Below are 26,839 nucleotides of genomic sequence, written 5' to 3'. Positions count from 1 at the left end.
GAGGAAGTAAGGAAGAGATGGTACAACATGGAAGAAGAATGGATAGAGAGATAGAGTACCATTAGTTTTCTCTGATGCAAATCTTTAAAAGAGTACATAGAACTTTAACAAGATATTTTTCCTGAAAGGAAGGCTTAAAAATTATACTTTATGCATTTGTTCCTTAGTGAATAACTGCAGAGAAAAATCATGACTAAAGCAGATTTACTATGTATTAAGGAGTTCAAAAAAATGGATGGAGTAACTTGTCTATTTTATGGGATAAACTGAATGAAGATATCTCATAAGAATAACAATGGCAAAACTTCAGAAGTAGCATGGGATTCTATAATAATTCCATATGAAGATCTCATAAGATCTCTCATGTGCCTTCAATCCAAACCCTCATTTTGACTTGAGACTTTACAATAAAAAAACTGATCTATAGCTAAAAAATTCAGGTGTTCAATTGTCTTGGATGAACATTCCCTTCCTGTTTCCCACCACCTCTCAATTAACATTTAAGTATTATTTTAAAGGCAAATTTTTTTCTTTTCTTTCTGTAATAGATTTAGACTTGGTTCTTCTCAGTGGTTGAGTGATCCAAAAAATCACAATAAACTTTGGATAGAAAATGTTATCAGCATCCAGAAAAAGAGCTATGGAGATTGAATGTATATTAACACATGCCATGTTCACTTCTTTTTTTCTATTTTTTTTTCTTTTCCATGTTTTTGTTTTCCTTTTGTTCTGATTTTTCTCTCCCAACATGATACATAAGTAATATGTATTAAAAATAAATGCATTAATTTAAAAAAAAAGAAATAGAGTAGTGGATCAGTAGAATGGCTTATGTTCACAAGTCACAATAGTCATTGACTATAGTGATCTAGTATTTTAAAAACCCACCGACTCCAGCTTCTGGGATAAGTCCTCAGTATTTGACAAAAATTGCTGGGAAAATTTAAATATAATATGGCAGAAACTAGGCATTGACCAACACCTAATGTTTCATACCAAGATAGTGTCAAAATGGATCACTATTTAGACATAAAAACTGAAAGTACAAGAAAATTAGGAAATCAAGGGATAGTTTACCTCTCAGATATTTGGAGAAGTGAGGAGATTATAGGAGTTTATAGCCTTTGATTCAGCAGTAATTCTACTCAGTTTGTATCCCAAAGAAATTATAAAGAAATGAAAGGGACCCACATGTACAAAAATGTTTGTAGTGGTTCTTTTCATAGTGACAAGAAACTAGAAATTATGTAGATGCCCATCAATTGGGGAATGGCTGAATAAGTTTTGGCATATGGATGTAACGGAATATTACTGTTCTATAAGAAATAATGAGCATACCGATTTCAGAAAAGCCTGGAAATCCTGAGTGAAGTAAGCAGAACCAAGAGAATATTGTACTCAGTAACAAGAAAATTTTGTGATGATCAACTATTATGAATCTGGCTTTTCTCAACAATGCAGTGCTTCAGGGCAATACCAATATAATTGAGATGGAAAATGCCATCTGCATTTAGAGAGAGAACTATGGAGAATGAATGTAGATCAAAGCACAGTATTTTCACTTTTTTCTTTCACTGTATCCTTTTTTCTTACTCATGGTTTTCCCCCTTCTTTTTATATGATTTTTCTTGCACAACATAACAAATATGGAAATACATTTTTTTAAAAAAACAATAAAAATGAAAATTCCAAAAACTGACAAAATTTTTTTAAAAATTAACATTCTTTAAAGTTCAATACAAGTATTACTTTTTATATGTCTCTAGATGCTTATATTTTCACTTGTATTGCAATGTATTTCTTTGTGAAAATGTGATTTGAGCATGTTCATATCAGCAAAGACAGACATCCATGTGAAAGGGCAGGTATCAATTTCTGGAAGAAAATATTTTTCATTTCCCTTCCATCTAAGTTGGAATAGCTTTTTTTTTTTTTTTTTTGTATTGACTGCATAATTGGGTTACTCTGGATCTTTGAAACTACTAGACAAGGACATATCCTTTTTTTTTTTTCCTGCAGTGTGCAGGGGATGATGATCTTTATTCACCTATAACATAGTTATCATATACTAAACTGATTATTGGGAAAAGACTATTTTTACTCTTCTCCCACCACTGAAAATTATCCTTAAAAATTGGGGCCTTTTTGTTTGCTCTTTTCTTGGTACAAGTGGTTGAGTCCTTCCATCCAGAAATACCAGCACTGGCAAATTTGAAGCAGATATAACTTTTAGATCAGTAAGCAAGCTTTGAGAATTTAAGATGCTATGTCTGGAGCTTTTTGAGTTTTACATTTGGTGTGGCTTTGTCTTATAATTATTGAGCTATCCAACTCACTTCCTCAGAGAGTAAGGTGATGTGCAGGTGAAGTTAGGGGAAGGAGAGGTTGTATGTTTTTCATTTTAATCTTTAGAAACAAATTGATTTTTTTTTCTTCTAGAAACAAATCTGATTATTAAGTTGTAAAGTGGAAGTGGAATACTTTGGACCACCCTAAAATTAAAATACAATTATTATGTATTATGTATATAAGTTTATCATAAATTTGATATCTTCAAACCCTCTTAATGTAACCAAGGAACCTGGGAGGGAGATCATATGTAATATAGCTGACTTTGAATCAGGAAGTATTAGGATAGATGATGTTATGTTTTTCATAATTTATATGTGTTTATACATAAATATGCTATTTTCCCCAGTAGAATATAAGAACTTTGAGGACATGAGTTATTGTTATTAATTTTCTCTTTATATTCTCTTAGAATATATGTTATATTCTAATAATAAATATTATTATATTTATATATAATAAATAATAAATAACAATATATTTATTGCATAATTGTTTGAGGTTAGATCCATTACTAAGGATGATAGAATGGTTCCATTTAGAAACATCTAAAAACAGGAGGAAAATTCAAAGAAAAAGAAGAAAGGTGTTACTAAATGTCATCTATTTTCTAGGGTTAGTAAATACTGTATTTAAATCCAGTTATGCAGAGAGTTCTAACTATTAAAACCTTAACTTTGATGTCTTTTCCACACCATCAAAGTTGAAACTGTTTTCAAAACTCACTTTGTAAACTAAAAATACATCTAAGTATGTTTATGAAATTAAGCAAATTTTCACTTTAATTGACTTTAAGTGTAAGGGAGGTAGTTATTTAAGTATAAGGAAAGTATCTGACCAATTTGATCAGTTATCCAATGAATTTGATTTGAAATTGCAAAAAAAAAAAAAAATGACTCCTTATTTAGATATGTGGAACTGGTATTTATCACATGGAACATGATACTAGGATGCTAATTGGTTTCATATGTTTAGGTTTCAGATAGTGGGACTTTCTCTTAATAATTGATGGAGAATCAGTAACTAGTACTCTGAAGTCTATAAAATTGAACTAATTTTTTTGTCTTAATCTTCAAGATCTCTTTTCCCCTTGATCTTTTTTCTACATGGATCAAAATTAGGAGTAGATATTGGTTAAGGAAGAAATATTCAGGAAGAACAAAGTAGTGGATATTTCTATGTTTCTGTGCAGATAAAATATTTACCATTGAAAATTTATCTACATGTTTCTGTAGAATTAGTCACATTAATTTTAATAACTGTCATTATCTTAAATTTCTATAATTTCCCGACTCACAAGATCAGTAGAAAGCTAAAATGCAAGATCTATATTTCTAAATATCATAAGTTTAATTATGAGACATAAAAAAATTGAAATCAGACTTCTGTGTATCTTGGATTCTTTTTACAATCATATACAGAATTATAAAAGGTAAAGTACATCATGTATTTTTGTGGAAAAATTCTTCTGTTTCTTAGCAACAAAATATATTATATATAATACCTCTAACATAGAAGTGAATGTACAAAAATAGCATACTGTACTTACCTGAAAATGTCTCCTGATATGTCAGTGGAAAATATAGATTAAAAGTTATTTCATGATCTACAGTACTCTTGTAACAAAATTCCATTTACTGAATAGTATAGATCTCATTTACTTTCCTGACACAATTTAGCATTTTTAGTAAAACCTTGAAGGATTCTTTCTTAGACTTCTGTAATAAGAGCCAAATATTAAAGAGGTGCTGGTGTGTGTGTGTGTGTGTGTGCGTGTGTGTGTGTGTGTGTGTGTGTGTGTGAAAGGAGGAAAGATGATGATTATTCTATTCCATTCTGGTATTTTCATGAACAAAATCACAAAAAAATATGAATTGTAGAATCATTGATTTAGGCTAAAAGAGAGACAATAGTTGCAAGGAATGCTTCATTTTACAGATGAGAATGCTGAGAGCAACTGATTTACCTAGAATTGCAAAATTGATGTCTGAGGTAGGATTGTAATCTATTTTTTTTTCCTTGACCTTAAGACTCTTGACTCCAAGACTATCCATTATATCATATTCTTTCTCTAATTCAACAAAAAATAAGTTTTCCTCACATATATCTGTCTTATTTTCTTCTCTCTAAAACAGAGGAGCTGGTCTTGTTTTTTAATACTCTGATGCCCTTTCTCCAAATTTCCTCAACTATAATCTTTTAAAAACTACTAATTCCTGCCATGAGCCCCTCCATGATTACCTAGTGGACATGCAATATCACTTCTGAATTTGCATTTTCCCATTATTCACACACTTGTATTATTATTGGAAAAAACTAATATTACAAAAATGGTTCTCCCTTTCAGGAAGAAACTAGTGTGTCAAAAGACCAAAGTTAGAAAAAGACCAAATTAAAAACCCCCAATCAATTACTAAACTTGAAATTCTAAAATTAAAAGGAGAAATTAATAATATAGAAAGTAAAAATACTATTGAACTAATAAATAAAACTAAGAGTTGGTTTTATGAAAAAACCAATAAAATCGATAAACCTTTGGTAAATCTGATTAGAAAAAGGAGAGAGGGAAATCAAATTAGCAGTCTTAAAAATGAAAAAGGAGAACTTTCCACTGCTGAAGAGGAAATTAAAGAAATAATAAGGGGTTCCTTTGCCCAACTTTATGCCAATAAATTTGATAACCTAAGCTAAATGGATGACTACCTCCAAAAATATAGGCTTCCCAGATTATCAAAGGAGGAAGTAAACTGCTTAAATAGTCCCATTTCAGAAAAAGAAATAGAACAAGCTATTAATCAACTCCCTAAACAGAAATCCTCAAGACCAGATGGATTTATATATGAATTCTACCAAACAGTCAAAGAGCAATTAGCCCCAATGCTTTATAAACTATTTGAAAAAATAGGGAATGAAGGAGTCCTACCAAATTCTTTTTATGACACAGACATAGTACTGATACCTAAACCAGGTAGGTTGAAAACAGAGAAAGAAAATTATAGATCTATCTCCCTAATGAATGTTGATGCTAAAATCTTAAATAAGATATTAGCAAAAAGACTACAGAAAATCATCCCCAGGATAATACGCCACGATCAAGTAGGATTTATACCAGGAATGCAGGGCTGGTTCAATATTAGGAAAACTATCAGTATAATTGGCCATATTAATAATCAAATTAACAAAAACCATATGATCATCTCAATAGATGCAGAAAAAGCATTTGATAAAATCCAACAACCATTCCTATTAAAAACTCTTGAGAGTATAGGAATAAGTGGACTTTTCCTTAAAATAATCAGTAGCATCTATTTAAAACCAACAGTAAGCATCATATGTAAGGGGGACAAACTACAACCATTCCCAATAAGATCAGGAGTGAAACAAAGTTGCCCACTATCACCATTACTATTTAATATTGTATTAGAAATGCTAGCTTTGGCAATGAGAGTTGAGAAAGAGATTAAAGGAATAAGAATAAGCAATGAGGAAACCAAATTATCACTTTTTGCTGATGATATGATGGTATACTTAGAGAACTCCAGAGATCTACTAAAAAGTTATTAGAAACAATCCACACCTTCAGCAAAGTTGCAGGGTATAAAATAAACCCACATAAGTCATCAGCATTCTTATATATCACTAACAAAACCCAAGAGTTAGAGTTACAAAAAGAAATTCCATTTAAAGTAACTACTGATTGTATAAAATATTTAGGAATCTATCTGCCAAGGGAAAATCAAAAACTTTATGAGCAAAACTACAAAACACTTCCCATACAAATTAAGTCTGATCTAACCAACTGGAAAAATATTAAATGCTCTTGGATTGGGTGAGCAAATATAATAAAGATGACAATACTACCTAAACTAATCTATTTATTTAGCGCTATACCAATCAGACTCCCAAAAAACTACTTTGATGAACTAGAAAAAAATAACAACAAAGTTCATATGGAAAAACAAAAGGTCAAGAACTTCAAGGGAATTAATGAAAAAAAAAGACAAATAAGGGGCCTAGCTGTACCAGATCTAAAATTATATTATAAAGCAGCAGTTACTAAAACCATCTGGTATTGGCTAAGAAATAGACTAGTTGATCCATGGAATAGGTCAGGTTAAAAGGACAAAACAGCCAATAACTTTAATAATATAGTGTTTGACAAACCCAAAGACCCCAGGTTTTGGGATAAGAATGCACTATTTGACAAAAATTGCTGGGAAAATTGGAAATTAGTATGGCAGAAACTAGGCATCGACCCACACTTAACACCGTACACCAAGATAAGGTCAAAATGAGTTCATGATCTAGGCATAAAGAATGAGATTATAAATAAATTGGAAGAGCATAGTATCCATAGTTTACCTCTCAGACCTGTGGAAGAGGGAGGAATTTATGACCAAAGAACAACTAGAGATCACTATTGACCACAAAATAGAAAATTTTGATTATATCAAATTGAAAAGTTTTTGTACAAACAAAACAAATGCAGACAAGATAAGAAGGGAAACAATAAACTGGGAAAACATTTTTACAATCAAAGGTTCTGATAGAGGCCTCATTTCCAAAATACATAGAGAATTGACTCTAATTTATAAGAAATCAAACCATTCTCCAATTGATAAATGGTCAAAGGATATGAACAGACAATTCTCAGATGAATAACTGAAACTATTTATAGACATATGAAAATATACTCCAAATCATTATTAATCAGAGACATGCAAATTAAGACAACTCTGAGATACCACTAGACACCTGTCAGATTGGCTAGAATGACAGGGAAAGATAATGGGGAATGTTGGAGGGGATGTGGAAAAACAGGGACACTGATACATTGTTGGTGGAATTGTGAACACATCCAGCCATTCTGGAGAGCAATTTGGAACTATGCTCAAAAAGTTATCAAACTGTGCATACCCTTTGATCCAGCAGTGTTTCTACTGGGCTTATACCCCAAAGAGATACAAAAGAAGGGAAAGGGACCTGCATGTGCCAAAATGTTTGTGGCAGCCCTGTTTGTAGTGGCTAGAAGTTGGAAAATGAATGGATGTCCATCAAATGGAGAATGGTTGAGTAAATTGTGGTATATGAACGTTATGGAATATTATTGTTCTGTAAGGAATGACCAGCAGGATGAATACAGAGAGGACTGGCGAGACTTACATGAACAGATGCCAAGTGAAATGAGCAGAACCAGGAGATCATTATATACCTCAACAATGATACTGTTTGAGGATGTATTCTGATGGAAGTGGATCTCTTCGATAAAGAGAACTAATTCAGTTTCAATTGATCAAAGATGGGCAGAAGCAGCTACACCCAAAGAAAGAACACTGGGAGATGAATATAAACTGCATGCATTTTTGTTTTTCTTCCCGGGTTATTTATACCTTCTGAATTCAATTCTCCCTGTGCAACAAGAAAAGTGTTCAGTTCTGCACTTGTATATTGTATCCAGGATATACTGTAACCTATTCAACATGTAAAGGATTGCTTGCCATCTGGGGGAGGGAGTGGAGGGAGGGAGAAGAAAAATCGGAACAGAAGTGAATGCAAGGGATAATGTTGTAAAAAATTACCCTGGCATGAGTTCTATCAATAAAAAGTTATTAAAAATAAAAAATAAAATAAAATAAAGTGAAAAAAAAATAAAACTCGTGTGTCTTTAAAGACTCTATGCACTTTGGGCCAAGATGGCAGAGAGGAGGCACACAGCTGTGTAACCTCTGCGTTTTCTCTCAGAATTCACTTCATTACAAGCCTCTGGATTAATGCTTGACTGAAAAAAAAAAGTTACCAAGAGAAGACATCCTTGAAATTTGCCAAGAAATGTCTGTTTTTGCTCAAGGGTGGGGACAGTTTTAGATAGGACTCAGACTGAAGGTAGGCAGCTGCAGCAAGAGCACAGCAGGCAACTCACAGCCGAGCAGACCGGAAGAGGGTGGGATATGATCTCAGCCGTTTCTGTGGAGAGAGCTTTGCTACAGGACTAGAGACTTTTCCCTGGCAGCAAGCCAGCAGACAAGCAGAGAGGTTAAAAACACAGGGGGTGAAGAATACAACCTGGAAAAGCTGGAGCCTCTCAGGAATTGGCCAGCCCTCCCCAACAGTGTCTCAGCACACTCTCAAAGTCTCAGAGCTCAGGCACACATACAGCCATTACTGTCCTGTTAGGGTCTCACTGCTGCTCCCTGCAATCTGTAGAGGAAGCTCAGTAACACCACCCAGCCCAAAAAAGAAAGCAGATTATTTTCGTTTTTTTTTTTTTTCTTTTTTCTTTGCTAGTTTGTCTTTGATTCTTCTATGACAAAATGAGCAAAAAATTGAATGGACCTTAACCATTGACAGCTTCTATATGGATAGAGAGCAGACTCTAAACCCTGAGGAGACTAAAAACAGACTATTTTCAGGTGAATCTCCAAAGGAGGAGATCATTTGTTCATCAGCACAGAGAATCTCATAGAAGAAATTAAAAAGGCTCTCACAAAAGAACTAGAAGAAAAATGGGAAAAGGAAAGGGAGGCTTAGCAAGAGAATCTGGAGAAGTCATCCCACACATTTAAAGACAGAGTGGATAAAAAAATCAAATCATTGAAAAATAGAATTAGTGAACTGGAAACAGAAAATAGCTCTTGAAAAAATAAAACTGGTGAAATGGAAAAAATTCCATAGAGCAAAACAACTCACTTAAACACTCAATTGGACAATTAGAAAATGATATAAAAAAAGTGAGTGAAGTAAATACTTCATTGAAAATCAGAATCGAACAAATGGAATTGAATGACTCGAGGAGACAAGAAGAATCAGTCAGGTAAAACCAAAACAAATCAAACAATGGAAAAAATGTGAAATACCTTTTTTAGAAAATAACAGACCTGGAAAATAGATCTACGAGAGACAATCTGAGAATTATTGGACTCTCAGAAAAATATGATGAAAAAAAGAGCCTGGACACTATTTTCCAGGAAATTATCAAAAATAACTGCCCAGAAGTCATAGAAACAGAGGGTAAAATAGACATTGAAAGAATTCATCGATCACCTACTGAAAGTGATCCTAAAATCAAAACATCAAGAAATATAGTGGCCAAATGCCAGAACCCTCAAACAAAGGAAAAAATACTGCAAGCAGCTAGAAAAAAAATTCAAAAACAGAGGAGCCACAATAAGGATTACCCAGGATCTAGCAGCATCCACATTAAAAGATCAAAGGGCCTGGAATATGATATTCCAAAAGGCTAAAAAACTTGGTATGGAACCAAAAATAACTTACCCAGCCAGAATGAGTATTTTTTTCCAGGGAAGAAGATGGACATTCAATGAAATAAGCAAATTTCACCTATTTCTGATGAAAAAAAAAACTAGAACTTAACAAAAAGTTAATATAGAATTCAAACGAAAACTAAAAAGATAAAAAGAAATCTTGGGAACTATATTTCTGCTATAAAGATGTATAAAGAATACATGTATATCTTGTTCTAGAAACTAGAGGTGGAAAGGACATTGTACCAGAAAAAGGGTAAAGTGGGGGTACTACATCTCACGAAGAGGCAAAGGAAACCTTTCTGAGAGAAAGAATGGAGGGGGATGAATATAGTGGGTATCTTAGTGCCATCAGAATTGGCTTTAAGATAAAAAATTTAGACATATTCAATTTATGGTGAAACTTCTCCCACCTTATTGAAAAGTGGGAAGAGAAAGGTGAAAAGGGAAGGAATATGCTAAGCCAACGAGAATACGGAAACTGTGAGGAAAAGGAATAAGATAGGGGGAGGAACTCTAAAGTGGGAGGAGAGGGATACTAAAAAGGGAGGGCTGTGAGAAGCAAGTGGTGCTCACAAGCTTAATACTGGGAAGGGGGGTAAGGGAGAAAGAAGGGAGAAAAGTATAAACAGAACTTAACAAAATGGAAAGTTAAACAGAATTGGTAATTTTAACCATAAATGTGAATGGGGTAAACTCCCCCATAAAAAGGAAGTGGGTAGCAGAATGGATTAAAAGCCAGAATCCTACAATATGTTGTTTAAGGAAACACACCTGAAGCAGGGAGATATATACAGAATAAAGGTAAAAGGTTGGAGCAGAATCTACTATGCCTCAGGTGAAGTCAAAAAAGCAGGGATAGCCATCCTGATCTCAGATTAAGCAAAAGCAAAAATTGATCTAATGAAAAGAGATAAGGAAGGGCACTATATCTTGCTAAAGGATAGCATAGATAATGAAGCAATATCAATATTAAATATATATGCACCAAGTGGTGTAGCATCTAAATTCTTAAAAGAGAAATTAAGAGAGCTGCAAGAAGAAATAGACAGCAAAACTATAATATTGGGAGATCTCAACCTTGCACTCTCAGAATTAGATAAATCAAACCACAAAATAAATAAAAAAGAAGTCAAAGAGGTAAACAGAATACTAGAAAAGTTAGATATGATAGATCTCTGGAGAAAACAAAATGGAGACAGAAAGGAGTACACTTTCTTTTTAGCAGTTTGTAATGAGCTGAGGCTCTAGTTGATGCACTGAGGTCCCAAGCATGTGAGGCTAAATAGTAATTGGACCATACTCTATAATGACCATACCGCATTCGTAGGATATGTTCTCCCCTGAGGCCAAATATCATTTTAAGGAGCTACTGTCATCACTAATCTCCTATCAGCCATCCTTTACATCGGCACCACCCTGGCCAAATTAAGCTGAGGGGGTTTTGCAGTAGATAAAGCCACCCTCACCCGATTCTTGATTCTTTGCATTCCACTTTATCCTCCCCTTTATCATCATAGCACTAGCCATTGTCCATCTCCTTTTCCTCCATGAAACAGGCTTTAATAACCCCTCAGGCATTAACCTAGACTCAGACGAAATTCCTGGCTGGGTTCTTGTTGCAGCTGATCAGATTGCTACTGCCATCCCTCTTCACCTCCACAAAGAATAAAGCCAGCAGTCTCTTTCCCCTCTCTTAATGCCCCTCTGCCTGCACCCACCAACATTGTCCCTAAGTCATTTCCTATACAACTCATCAGGACTTGCATAAAGAGTGGGTGGAAGCCATTCTTTCTACAAGCATATAGATTAATAGAGTATGGTCCAATTACTATTTAGCCTCACATGCTTGGGACCTCAGTGCATCAACTCGAGCCTCAGCCCATTACAGCAGTTCATGGGACCTATACAAAAATTGACCATATATTAGGACATAAAAATCTCAAACTCAAATACAGTAAGGCAGAAATAGTAAATGCATCCTTTTCAGATCATGATGCAGTGAAAATTACATTCAACAAAAAGCCAGGGGAAAAGAGACCAAATAATCTCATACTAAAGAATGATTGGGTGAAACACCAAATCATAGACATAATTAACAACTTCACCCAAAAAAAACGATAATAATGAGACATCATACCAAAATGTATGGGATGCAGCCAAAGTGGTAATAAGGGGAAATCTCATATCTCTAGAGGTGTACTTGCATAAAATAGAGAAAGAGAAGGTCAATGAATTGGGCTTGCAACTAAAAATGCTAGAAAAGGAACAAATTAAAAACCCCAAGGCAAACATTAAACTTGAAATTCTAAAAATAAAAGGAGAGATCATTAAAATTGAAAGTAAAAAAAAAAAAAACTGTTGAATTAATTAATAAAACTAAGAGTTGGTTCTATGAAAAAACCAACAAAATAAACAAACCCTTAGTAAATCTGATTAAAAAAAGGAAAGAGGAAAATCAAATTGTTAATCTTCAAAATGAAAAGGGAGAACTCAACACTAATGAAGAGGAAATTACAGCAATAATTAGGAGTTACTTTGCCCAACTTTATGCCAATAACTTTGACAACTTAAATGAAATGGAAGAATACCTTCAAAAATATAGCTTGTACAGATTAACAGAGGAAGAAGTAAATAGACTAAACAGTCCCATCTCAGAAAAAGAAATAGAACAAGATATTAACCAACTCCCTAAGAAAAAGTCCCCAAGACCGGATGGATTTACATGTGAATTCTACCAAACATTTAAAGAACAATTAACTAAAATGCTATATAAACTATTTGAAAAAAGTAGGGATTGAAGGAGTCCTACCAAACTCCTTTTATGGCACAGACATAATACTGATACCTAAACCAGGTAGGTTGAAAACAGAGAAAGAAAATTATAGACCAATCTCCCTAATGAATATTGATGCTAAAATCTTAAATGAAATATTAGCAAAAAGATTACAGAAAATCATCTCTAAGATAATACACTAGACCAAATAGGAATCTGGGCTGGGTTCAATATTAGTAAAACTATTAGCATAATTGACTATATCAATAAACAAAGTAACAAAAACCATATGATCATTTCAATACATGCAGAAAAAAGAATTTGATAAAATCCAACATACATTCCTAATAAATACACTTAAGAGTATAGGAATGAATGGACTATTCCTTAAAGTAGTCAGGCAAATATATTTAAAATCATCAGTAAGCATCATATGCAATGGGGACAAATTGGAACCTTTTCCAGTAAGATCTGGAGTGAAGCAAGGTTGCACACTATAATCATTATTATTCAATATTGTATTAGAAATGGTAGCCTCAGCAATGAGAGTCAAGAAAGAGATTAAAGGAATTAGAGTACGCAATGAGGAAACCAAACTATCACTCTTTGCAGATGATATGATGGTATACTTAGAGAACCTCAGAGATTCTACTAAAAAGCTATTAGAAATAATTCATAACTTTAGCACAGTTTCAGGATACAAAATAAATCCCCATAAATCCTCAGCATTTTTATATATCACCAACAAAATCCAACAGCAAAAGATACAAAGAGAAATTCCATTCAAAATAACTGTCAACAGCATAAAATATTTGGGAATCTATCTACCAAAGGAAAATCAGGAATTATATGAACAAAATTACCAAAAAAAATGTTTTTCCACACAAATAAAGTCAGACTTAAATAATTGGAAAAAAAAAGTAAGTGCTCTTGGATAGGCCAAGTGAATATAATAAAGATGACAACACTCTGTAATTAATCTATTTATTTAGTGCTATACCAATCAGACTTCCAAGAAAATATTTTAATGATCTAGAAAGAATAACAAAAAATTTCACATGGAACAATAAAAGGTCAAGAATCTCTTGGAAATTAATGAAAAAAAAAATCAAATGAAGGTGGCCTAGCTGTACCTGATCTAAAACTATATTCTAAAGCAGCAGTCACCAAAACCATTTGGTATTGGCTAAGAAATAGACTAGCTGATCAGTGGAATAGGTTAGGTTCACAAGACAAAATAGTCAACTGTAGCAATCTAGTGTTTGACAAACCCAAAGATCCTAACTTTTGGGATAAGAATTCATTATTTGACAAAAACTGCTGGGAAAACTGGAAATTAGTATGGCAGTAATTAGGCATGGACCCACACTTAACACCATATACCAAGATAAGATCAAAATGGGTTCATGACCTAGGCATAAAGAATGAAATTATAAATAAATTAAAGGAACATTGGATAGTTTATCTCTCAGACTTGTGGAGGAGAAAGAAATTTGTGACCAAAGATGAACTAGAGACCATTACTGATCACAAAATAGAAAATTTTGATTATATCAAATTAAAAAGCCTTTGTACAAACAAAACTAATGCAAACAAGATTAGAAGGGAAGCAACAAACTGGGAAAACATCTTCACAGTTAAAGGTTCTGATAAAAGGCCTCATTTCCAAAATATATAGAGAACTGACTCTAATTTATAAGAAATCAAGCATTCTCCAATTGATAAATGGTCAAAGGATATGAACAGACAATTTTCAGATGATGAAATTGAAACTATTACCACTCATATGAAAGATTGTTCCAAATCATTATTGATCAGAGAAATGCAAATTAAGACAACTCTGAGATACCACTACACACCTGTCAGATTGGCTAAGATGACAGGAAAAAATAATGATGAATGTTGGAGGGGATTTGGGAAAACTGGGACACTGATGCATTGTTGGTGGAGTTGTGAACGAATCCAACCATTCTGGAGAGCAATCTGGAATTATGCCCAAAAAGTTATCAAACTGTGAATACCCATTGATCCAGCAGTATTACTTCTGGACTTATATCCCAAAGAAACACTAAAGAATGGAAAGGGACCTGTATGTGCCAAAATGTTTTTGGCAGCCCTGTTTATAGTGGCTAGAAAGTGGAAATTGAATGGATGCCCATCAATTGGGGCATGGTTGGGTAAATCGTGGTATATGAATATTATGGAATATTATTTTTCTGTAAGAAATGACCAGCAGGATGAATACAGAGAGGCTTGGAGACACTTACATGAACTGATGCTAAGTGAAATGTGTAGAATCAGGAGATCATTGTATACTTCAACAACAATACTGTATTAAGATGTATTCTGATGGAAGTGGACTTCTTTGACAAAGAGACCTAACTCAGTTTCAATTGATAAATGATGGACAGAAGCAGCTACACCCAAAGAAAGAACACTGGGATATGAATGTAAACTATTTGCATTTTTGTTTTTCTTTCCGGGTTATTTTTACCTTCTGAATCCAATTCTCCCTGTGAAACAAGAGAACTGTTTGGTTCTGCAAACATATATTGTATCTAGGATATAGTGCAACATAGTTAACATATATAGGACTGCTTGCCATCTAGGGGAGGGGGTGGAGAGAGGGAGGGCAAAAACTGGAACAGAAGTGAGTGCAAGGGATAATGTTGTAAAAAATTACCCTGGCATGGGTTCTGTCAATAAAAAGTTATTAAAAAAAAAGAAGAAAAGAAAAAAACTCTTTCAGAGTTGAACATCCTTAAAATATTGCTATGAAAATGTATAATGTTTTCTTGGTCCTTTTCACATCATTTTCTATAAGTTTATATAAATCTTTCCTTGTTTTTTTCTGCACCCTTCTTCCTTATCATTTCTTATAGCACAACAGTATTCCATCACAGTCATTTACCACAATTTATTCAACTATTTCCCAATTAAAAGACATATTCTCACTTTCCAATTTTTTGCCACAACAGAAACAGTTGAACACAATCACACATATTCCTCCACACATCCCAAATAATTTCCTTTCATTTAGTTTAATAATTTTAGAATACAGGCTTGATAACTAATATCAGTAATTCTTGGTCAGATAGAATGTATAGTTTTATAACTTTTTGAGTAGTTACAAATTGTTCTCCAGAATGATTGGGAGAGTTCATAACTGCACTGACCATGTATTAGAATCTAAATTTTTCCACTTTCTTTCCATCATGTGTTATTTTCATTTCCAATGATAGGTGTTAACCTATCTGATAGGTGTGAGGAAGTGCATGCTGTTAATTTACATTTCTGTAATCTGTAGTAATTTTGAGAATTTTTATGTGATCATTAATAGCTTTGTTTTCTTCTTCTGAAAACTGTTATCATATATTTTTACAATGTATTTGCTGGCTAATGGTGTAGATACATTCATTTTTTTTTTAAATTAAAGCTTTTTGTTTTCAAAATATATGCATGGATAATTATCAGCATTCACCTTTATTAAATTTTGTGTTCTTATTTTCTTAGCCAGTCCCAAATGGTTTTGATGACCTCTGCTTGATAATAAAGTTTGTGATCTGATACAGCAAGGCCACCTTAATTTGCATTTTCCCATTAATTCCCTTGAAATTTTGAACTTTTGTTATTACAGATAACCTTTGTTTTTATTTTTAGCTTTGTAAAGTTATTTCTTGGGAGTTTAATTGTCATGATATTGAATAAATAAGTTCATTTAGATAACATTGTCATTTTTATTATATTAGCTCTGCCCCATGCATGAGCTCTTAATATTTTTCCAATGAATTAGATCTGACAATTTGTGTGAAAAGTGTTTTGTAATTGTGTTCATATATTCCTCACTTTGGCAGATTGATTTCCAAATATTTTATATGATTTTCAGTTTTTAAAAATTGGAATTTTCCTTTGAATCTCTTGCTGCTGGATTTTGTTGGCAATGTATTAAAATGCTGATGATTTATGTGGATTTATTTTGTATCCTGAAACTTTGCTAAAGTTGTGAATTGTTTCTACTAGTTTTTAGTTGATTCTAAGGTTTTCTATGTATACTATATCATCTGCAAAGAGTGATAATTTGGTTTACTCATTATCTACTCTAATTCCTTTAATCACTTTTTCTTCTCTTATTGACAAAGCTAACGTTTCTAATAACATATTTAATAGTAATGGGTATAATAGTCAACTTCCTTACTGATCCTATTATGAATGGTTCCAGTTTGTCCCCATTACATATGATATTTGCTGGTGATTTTAAATAAATGACACTGAGCATTTTAAGGAAAACTCAATTTATTCTTTTACTCTCTAGTGTTTTTAATAGGAATGAGTGTTGGATTTTGTTACTTATTTTTCTGAGCCTATTGAGATAGTCATATGAATTGTATTAGTTTGGTTATTGATATAGCCAATTATGTTAATCATTTCCCTAATATTGACACCAGCCCTGTATTCCTGGTATAAATAATATATAGTCATGTTATATTATCCTAGGTAGAACTTGCTATCATCTCTTTACCAATATTTTATAGGATTTTTGCATAAATATTCAATAGAGTGATTGGGCTATAATTTTCTTTCTCTGTTTTTACCCTAACTGGTTTAGGTATCAGTACCATATCTGTGTCATAAAAATAAATTGCTAGGACCCCTTCTTTGTCTATTTTGCCAAATGATTTATATAGTATTGGAATTAATTGTTCTGTAAATGTTTGGTAGAATTCCCTTGTAAATCCATCTGATTCTGGAGATTTTTTCTTAGAGAGTTGGTTAATAGTTTGTTCAATTTCTTTTTCCAAAATGAAACTGTTTTATGTAATTTATTTCCCCTTCTGTTAATCTGGGCAACATATATTTTTGTAAGTATTCTTCCAATTCACTTTCAAATTTATTGCCATATATTTGGGCAAAATAACTCCTAATTATTGCTTTAATTTCATCTTCATTTGTGGAAATTTCTCGCTTTTCATTGTTGATATATTTGATTTTCTTTTCCTTTTCTAGTCAAATTAACTAAAGTGTTATTTATTTTGTTAGTTTTATCATAAAGTCAACTCTTACTTTTATTTATTAATTCAATAGTTTACTTACTTCAAGTTTTATTTAATCTTCCCTTTCATTTTCAGAATTTGAAATTTGTTATTTAATTGGGAGTTTTTAATTTCTTATTTTTCTTGCCTTTTTAGTTGCATACTCAATTCATTGACCTCTTTCTCTATTTTATGCAAGTAAGCATCTAAATATATAAGACTTATCTTAAGCACTTCTTTGGCTGCATACCATAAATTTTGGTAGTTTGTCTCATCATTTTAATTTTCTGGGATGAAATTATAGATTGTATCCATAATTTCTTGTTTCACCCACTAAATTTTTAGGATTAGATTATTTAGATCTAATTAATTTTTGATCTGTTTTCCCCTAGCCTTTGATTGCAAGTAATTTTTATTGTAATATAATCTAAAAAAAGATGCATTACTATTTCTGCCTTTCTGCATTTGCTTTTGAGATTTTTATACCCTAATACCTGTTCCATTTTTGTATAGGTTCCATGTATTGCCAAGAGATAAGTATATTTCCTTTCTGTCTTTATTCACTTTTCTCCAAAGTTCTATCACACTTAACTTTTCTAAAACTATATTTACCTCTTTAACTGCTTTCTTATTTATTTTGTGGTTCAATTTATCTAATTCTTAGAGAGCAAGGTTGAAATTCCCCCTCCAATATAGTTTTGCTGTCTAATTTTTCTTGCAGTTCTCATAAATTCTTCTCTAATAATTTGGATGTTGTATCAGTTGGTGTATATGTTTAGTATTGATATTACTTCCTTATCTATTATTAACAAGATGCAGTTTCCTTCTTTATCTCTTCTAATTAGGTCTATTTTTCCTTTTGCTTGATCTAAGTTCAGGATTTCCATTGCTGCTTTTTTTTTTTTTTTAACTTCAGCTGAAGCATAATAGATTCTGCTCTAGTCTTTTACCTTTACTCTGAATGTATCACTCTGTTTTAAATCTGTTTCTTGTAACCAACATATTGTAGTTTTTTGGCTTTTAATCTAATCTGCTATCAGCTCCTGTTTTATGGGAGAGTTCATCCCATTCACACTCATGATTAAATTTACTAACTGTATTTTCTACCTTATTGTTTCCCCCAGTTATACTTTTTTCCTTTCCCCCTTTCCCTCCTCCCATATATTTTGCTTCTATTACTTACCTCAAAAAGTCCTCCTCTTTTACAGTTCTTTCACATTTCTTATAAATTTTCTCTTTTAATTCTGTTCTTCATTTTATTAGCCTCCCCCTTTTCTTTCCCCTTTCCTCTGTTACTTCCCTGTCAAGTGAGACAACTTTCTCTGTGAAAACTAAATATGTCTGATATTCTCTCTTTGAGATTAATCTGAGGAGAATAAGATTTAGCAAATGTTCATTCCCCTCCCTTCTTTATCTCAATAGTACTAGTTAATTTTCCCCTCTCAATAAGATTTAATACTGGAGTATTTTAACTCCATTTTCCTCTTCTTCAAGTAGAATCTCATTTCCTCCTCTAGTTTCTTTTTATATCATTACAATAAAATCAAATTATACATGTACCCTCTAAATATAGCTATAACAGATATACAGATTGTAAATTAAACATATCTTCCCATATTAGGATATAAGCTTTTTAACTTTTTTTAAAAGTTATTTTTATTTCCTTTTTACTTTTATATTCTTCTCTTGAGGTCTGTATTTAAAGATCAAATTTTCTGTTCAGCATCTTGTCTTGTCATCAAAAATGAATGAAATCCACCTATTTCATTGAAAGTCCATCTTTTCCTTTGAAAGACAATCCTTAATTTTTCTGGGTAATTAATTTTTGGCTGCAATTCAAGTTTCTTGGCCTTTCAGAATATCAAATTCTAGGCCATTCAATCTTTTAAAGTAGAAGCTGCTAGATCCTGAGTTTGGCTCTTCAGTATTTGAATTGTTTCTTTCTGGCTGCTTCCAATATTTTCTCCTTGATTTGATAATTCTGACCATTAACTACAATGCTCCTTGGAATTTTCATTTTGTGGTCTCTTTCAGGAGGTGATTGATAAAATCTTTCAATGACCATTTTACCCTCTGGTTCTAAATGGTCATCAGTTCAGTTTTCCTTGATAATTTCCTCCAATGTGACATCTAGGCTTTTTTTTTTTTTTCTTCATGATTTTCTTGAAGTTCAATAATTCTTAGATTGTCTCTCCTAGATCTATTTTCTAAGTCAATTGTTTTTTGATTGAGTTATTTCTCTCTCTCTCTCTCTCTCTCTCTCTCTCTCTCTCTCTCTCTCTTTCTCTCTCTCTCTCTCTCTGCTTTTGTTTGACTGATTCTTGAAGTCTTAATGAGTCTTTCACTTCCATTTGCTCAATTCTAGTTTTTAGTGAATTAATTTCTTTAGTTAGTTTTTTTTTTTAATCTCCTTTTGCTTTTGGCCAATTGAACTTTTAATGAGATGATTCATTGATTATTATTTTTTTTAATTTCATACATTCTGTTTTTCAAGGAGTTATTTTCTTTTTTTTTTCCATTTCATCAAACCTATTTTTGATTTATACATTTCACTACATCTATTTTTAATGACTTTTCTTCAGATAATTTCTCTTTTTCTTTTTCCAAGCTCTCTTGAAAAAGTTCTCCTTTTCTTTCCCCATTTTCCTCTCTCCTTTAAGATTCCTTTTGAATTTTTCAAAGAGAGCCTTGTGAGATGGTGACCAACTCATATCACCTTTGGGGCTTAAAGTAGAGATTATTTGCCTTTAGTATCCTCAGGGTTTGAGGTCTGTTCTCTTTCTTCATAAAAACTATCTGTGAAGTCAAGCCATTCTCCAATTGATAAATGGTCAAAGAATATGAACAAGCAATTCTAATATGAAGAAATTGAAACTATTTCTAGACATAAGAAAAGATGCTCCCAGTCATTATTAATTAGAAAAATGTAAATTAAGACAACTCTGAGAAGTGCAAATTAAGGCAACACTATACACCTGTCAGCTAGACAGAATGTTAGGGGAAAATGATATGGAATGTGGGAAAACAGGGACACTAATACATTGTTGGTGGAATTGTAAATACATTCAGCTATTCTGGAGAACAGTTTGGAACTATGCTCAAAAAGTTATCAAACTGTGCATACCCTTTGACCCAGCAGAGTTACTACTGGGCTTATATCCCAAAGAGATTTTAAAGAAGGGAAAGAGACCTGTATGTGCAAGAATGTTTGTGGCAGCCCTTTTTGTTGTGGCCAGAAACTGGAAAGTGAGTGGATGCCCATCAATTGGAAAATGGCTGAATAAATTGTGGTATATGAATAATATGGAATATTATTGTTTGGTAAGAAATGACCAACAGGATACTTTCAGAAAGGCCTGGAGAGACTTACATGAACTGATGCTGAGTGAAATGAGCAGGACCAGGAGATCATTATATACTTCAACAACAATACCATATTATGATCAATTCTGATGGACCTGGCCATCTTCAGCAATAAGATGAACCAAATCAGTTCTAATAAAGCAAAAATGAACTAAACCAGCTACATCTAGTGAAAGAACTCTGGGAGATGACTAAGAACCATTACATCAAATTCCCAATCCCTATATTTTTGCCTGCCTGCATTTTTGATTTCCTTCACAAGCTAACTGTACAATATTTTGGATTCTGATTATTTTTGTACAGCAAAATAATGGTTTCAACATGTATACTTATTTTGTATTTAATTTATACTCTAATATATTTAACATGTATTGGTCATCCTGCCATCTAGGGCAGGGGGTAGGGGGAAGAGGGGGAAAAATTGGAACAAAAGGTTTGGCAATTGTCAATGCTATAAAATTACCCATACATATAACGTATAAATAAAAAAGCTATTAAAAAAAAGACAACTCTGAGATACCACTACACAGCTGTCAGATTGGCTAGAATGACAGGGAAAGATAATGCAGAATGTTGGAGGGGATGTGGGAAAACAGGGACATTAATACATTGTTGGTGGAATTGTGACTATATCCAGCCATTCTGGAGAGCAATTTGGAACTATGCTCAACAAATTATCAAACTGTGCATACCCTTTGATCCAGCAGTGTTATTACTGGCCTTATATCCCAAAGAAATCTTAAAGAAGGGAAAGGGACCTGTATGCGCAAGAATGTTGGTGGCAGCCCTCTTTGTAGTGGCCAGAAACTGGAAACTGAGTGGTTCCCCTCAATTGGAGAATGGCTGAATAAATTGTGGTATATGAATATTATGGAATATTATTTTTCTGTAATAAATGACCAGCAGGATGATTTCAGAAAGGCCTGGAGAGACTTGCATGAACTGATGCTGAGTGAAATGAGCAGGACCAGAAGATCATTATATACTTCAACAACAACATTATAATGATGATCAATTCTGATGGACGTGGCCCTCTTCAACAATAAAATGAACCAAATCAGTTCCAATAGAGCAGTAATGAACTGAACCAGCTACACCCAGGGTAAGAACTCTGGGAGATCACTGTAAATCACTACATAGAATTTCCAATCCCTCTATTTTTGTCCATCTGCACTTTTGATTTCCTTCACAGGCTAATTGTACACTATTTCAAAGTCCGACTCTTTTTGTATAGCAAAACAACTGTTTGGACATGATATATATATATATATATATATAGTAGCAAAAGGATTTGCAACTGTCAATGCTGAAAAAATGCATATATCTTGTAAATAAAAAAGCTGTAATAAAAAAAAAAGCTATCTGTGGTTTGAATTCCTTTTGCTTTTTGCTCATTTTTTAAAAGATTGCCCTCATGGACAAAAGGGGAGATTGTCCCAAGCTTCTACAGGTGACAACAGCTTTAGACTGCCCTTGGCTGGTGGTGACTCACTTCCTGACTGACTTCTGGTGCTGTTTGGGCATGGCTAATTCCTGTGTTTTTCTGGAATTCAGAGGCTTATTATTTGCCTGCCGTATTTTGGCTAAGAGCTTTCAGGTAGATTCTCTGCAGCCATCACACCTCCCTGACTTCTTGAGCTATGCCTGTGAATAGCACCTATTTCTAAGGAGAGTTGTAATGACAGAATTAGATATTAACTGGAAGGCACTTTGCAAAATATTAAAATAGTATAAACTATTAGTTGTTATTATATCATTATAATCACTAAACTTTGGTCCATATCTTTCCATTTTGTCTTTGATAATAATATGATAAGCTTTTCAAATGATTTCATAAAATTTGAAAATTTTAGCATGATGTGCTATTACATAAGTCAATTAAAAAAAAAAAACAAACATCTTTCAGTTGTATCCAACTTTTCATGAACCTAATTGGGGATTTCTTTGCAAAAGTACTAGAGTAGTTTGCCACTTCCTTCTTTAGTTCATTTTACAGATGAAGAAATTAAAGAAAACATGACTTGCTCAGGATCACACAGCTATTATGTTTCTAAGATCACATTTGAACTCTGGAATATGACTCTCCCTTACTTCAGGCTAAATAGTTCATCCACCATGTAAATTGCCTATAAATTGCCTACCTATTATAAGTGCTTGATATGATAGGCACTGTTCTAAATGTTGGATATACGAAAAATAAGAAGACAAAGATATTCCCTCCCTTTTAAGGAATGTACCTTTTAATGAAGGATATAAGTATATACAGAGTACTCTATACACAAGATAAATAAGCTATACTTACTGAAAGGAAGGTGCTGGCATTAATAAGAGTTGGGGAGACTTACTGTAGAACTTATAGAGACTTACTGTAGAAAAGATCATAAATCTTATTGCTACAAAATGTTTAAATGGCGCAATAAACTGTAAATTAACATAGCAAATGATTATGATAGAAAAATACCATAGAAAATGTGATTCTCACATAACAAAAAAAATTTAAAAAATAAATAAAAACACACACAAAGATAGGTTTTAACAAAATAAAAAAAAATAGAAAATATTGAGTAAATTGATTGAGTGGTCACTTTTTCCTTTTTTGTTTTTCATCATTTCAGAAGTTCAGTTATGTGTAAAAATAATATTAATATCCATTGTTAATATTCTGAGTTTTTCCCTATCCAATGTCCCTAAGAAGATAAGCAATTTTGAAATCGGTTATACATTTATAATCATGCAAAACATATTTTCATATCAACTATGCTGTGAAAGAACTGGGGGAAAAGAAATCTCAAGTGAAATAAAGTAAAAAAAAAAAAAAAAGTATTCTTCAATATGCATTCAGACAGCACCAATTTTCTCACCCTCCACTATAAGTCCTTCACAGTTAGCTAATATCATTTTATTGCAGAGAAGAGCAAAGTCTGTCATAGTTCTATCTCCCTCTTTCCTTTTCTCTTAGTACAATCCTTTTTTCACCTTCTTTTAATATTACCCCTTCAAAGTGATCTTATATCATACTCTCTTTCTATCTTTACTTCCTCTAACTGCCCTAATAGTGATGCACTTATCAAGAGTTACTAGTTTCATCTTTCTATGTAAGGAGGTAAGCAGTTTAACCTTAGTAAATAACTTCTTTTTTTTTTTTTTTTTACTTGTTTCCTATTTACCTTTTGATGCTTTTCTTGAGTCTTATATTTGAAGATTAGATTTTCTGTTCAGCTCTAATTTTCTCATCAGGAAAAATTTTAAATTCTTTATTTCATTGAATGTCTATCTTTTCCCCTGAAAACACACACACACACACACACACACACACACACAATTTTGGTGAGTAGTTGATACTTGGTTGTAATTCAAACTCATTTGCTTTCTAGAATATCGTATCCTAAGCCCTTAGATACTTTATTGTAAAAACTGCCAAGTCTTCTGTAATGCCTACTGTGACTCTTTAATATCTGAATTTTTTTCTGGCTTCTTGCAATATTTTCTCTTTGACCTGAAAATTCTACAATTTGACTACAATATTCCTTGGAGTGTTCATTTTGAAACCTCTTTCAGGTGATCAATGAATTCTTTCAGTTAACATTTTACCCACTGGTTCAAGAACATCAGGGAAGTTTTCCCAGATGATTTTCTTTAAAATGTTGTCTAAGCTCTTTTTATGATTATGGGTTTCAAGTCATCCAATAATTTTAAAATTATCTCTCCTGCATCTATTTTCCTAGGTTAGTCATTTTTCCAAGGAAATATTTTTACAATTTCTTGGAATTTTTCATATTATTTTTATTTTGTTTAACTGATTGTTGAATTCTCAACAAATCATCAGTTTTAATTTGCCCAATTCTAATTTTTAAAGAATTATTTTCTTCAATTAGCTTCTTTATATTCTTTACCATTTGGCCAAATGTACTTTTATGGAATAGTTTTTTTTTTTTTTTCATCAGTTTTTGTGCTTCCTTTTGCAAGTTCTTGACCCTTTCTAATATACCTCTCATTTCTTTTCACAAATTTTCTTCTGCCTATCTTACCTAATTTTTAAAAGCTTTCAATCAAAACTTTATAGGCTTGAGACCAATTCCTATTCTCTTTTAAGGTTTAATATATATATGAATGATATCATTGTTGTTGTTTTTTTTTTTTTTTTTTCCTGTAAGTTTCCGTTTGGTTCTTCTCGGCAGCCATAGTAGCCTTTTATGGCTAGGGCTCTTTTCTGTGTTTTTGTTTTTGTTCTTTTGTCATTATTTTAAAAGTTGATTCTGCTCCTGAGGCACAGAGGCTACTGTTCCAAACCTTCTTGTTTTAGGGGTCATGGACCTCGTCACTGGCTTTCTGCTGTGATATTTTAATGGCTTGCCCACTATCCTGCAGCAACCCAGACAAGTCCTGCCTGATATGAGCTTGGTTTCCGGATTGTAAATTTGCTTCTTGCACTAAGGCTAGAGGCTCACATCTGACCTGCTGTAGTCCTGATTTTTTGAACCCAGATCATGGGTTTTCAGCTGCTCATGCATGGTGTGGCTAAAAGCTTCCTGATAACTTGTTCTAACTCCACCTGTGCTGGACTGAGTTTCCTTTCTACCCAAGTGAAGACAGTTTCCTGAAGATTCTCTAAATTCGCTTTGATTATAAAATTGTTCCACTTTATCATTTTGTGAATTCTGTTGTTCCAGAATTCTTTTAGAAGCTTAAATTGTTTCCAAGAGAATTGAGAAGATCAGGCAACTTCCTGACTTCTCTCTGCCATCTTCACTCTGTCCTTCTTCATCCAGGTTCTGTGAGAGGACTATAGCAGAATTCAGAAAACACCTTTGACCATCTAAACATCATTGGTTCCTAATAAAAGACAAAAGAGAGTGGATAACTGAAAAGATTTTTGTTTTATCAAATTAAATTTTGAATACAGAAATTGAAAAGGGATAACATTGTGGTAAGAAAATATTTTTAAGAATCTTCAAACTATTTGTTACAGGCTTTAGCTTTCAGGAATAAATATTGAAGAGAAAATGTCTTCATCAATACTTTACATTCAATTAATTCAACAAATCTTGTGAGACATTGCTTTGGCTAAAAAAAAAAATAGCTTGACTTCTACAAACCTAAATGTTTGCTTTAATGAGGGAAGCAATGAAACCATAATATGTTGGTTTATATATGGTTCATATTGAAAGAGGATGGAAATGTCAGTATCAAAGTTTATCTTAGTGACTGATTGGACCAATACAAGCTTAGAAGGCTTTACCCCAGGTCAGACACAAATAATCCATATGAATATTTGGAGTAGAGAAGTCTCTAAATTTGTATGGCTCACATTTCTTTTGAGTTACTACAATTCCCCTTTCCCCATAGAGCACAGTAATTTATTCGATATAGCATGTCAGCAACATCTATGTCTCATGATTGCTTCCAAAGTTTTTTCAGAAAGCACTTGAGTATGTCCTTGTATCACTTCTTATAATCTCCATGTGAGTGCTTGCCTTGTTTGAGATCTTCACAAAATATTCTTCAAAACCACTGTGCATTTGACATTTGACCAATATTGCCACAGAGATTCATTCTCTGCTGTAGAATGCTTAGCAGTTCAGCATGAGAAAAGAGCTGTGTCCTAGCTCTTTTCTTGATAATTGATCTCAGAATCTTCTGGTATACTGTTGGTTTCATAGATGTGTTACTGACGTGGAGGACTGGTGTGTGTGTGTGTGTGTGTGTGTGTGTGTGTGTGTGTGTGTGTTAATTATGAGATCCAAATTATCACAAGCAGTAAAGACTTGATCAATCTGTGAAGAAAATGGCATGCATCAATTCTCTCTCCACTTTAGTTTTGATTTGTAGCCTTTTCAAGTAATTTACTGTCAGTGTGGTAGGTAATCTTGATGCTATTTTCATCTTCATTGAGGATGTTTGATAACATTGCTAAAAATATCATGCTAAAAATCATGGAAGCAACCCTACAGCTTAATTTTACTTCATTGGAGATTAGGAAAGAATGAGAACATCATCCATTATACACAATCCATGCAATCATGCTGTCATGGAACTAGTTGACTACTGAAATATATTAA

The sequence above is a fragment of the Antechinus flavipes genome, chromosome 3 (genome assembly GCF_016432865.1).
Source record: "Antechinus flavipes isolate AdamAnt ecotype Samford, QLD, Australia chromosome 3, AdamAnt_v2, whole genome shotgun sequence".
NCBI lineage: Eukaryota > Metazoa > Chordata > Mammalia > Dasyuromorphia > Dasyuridae > Antechinus > Antechinus flavipes.
Note: the sequence above shows the minus strand (reverse complement) of the source record.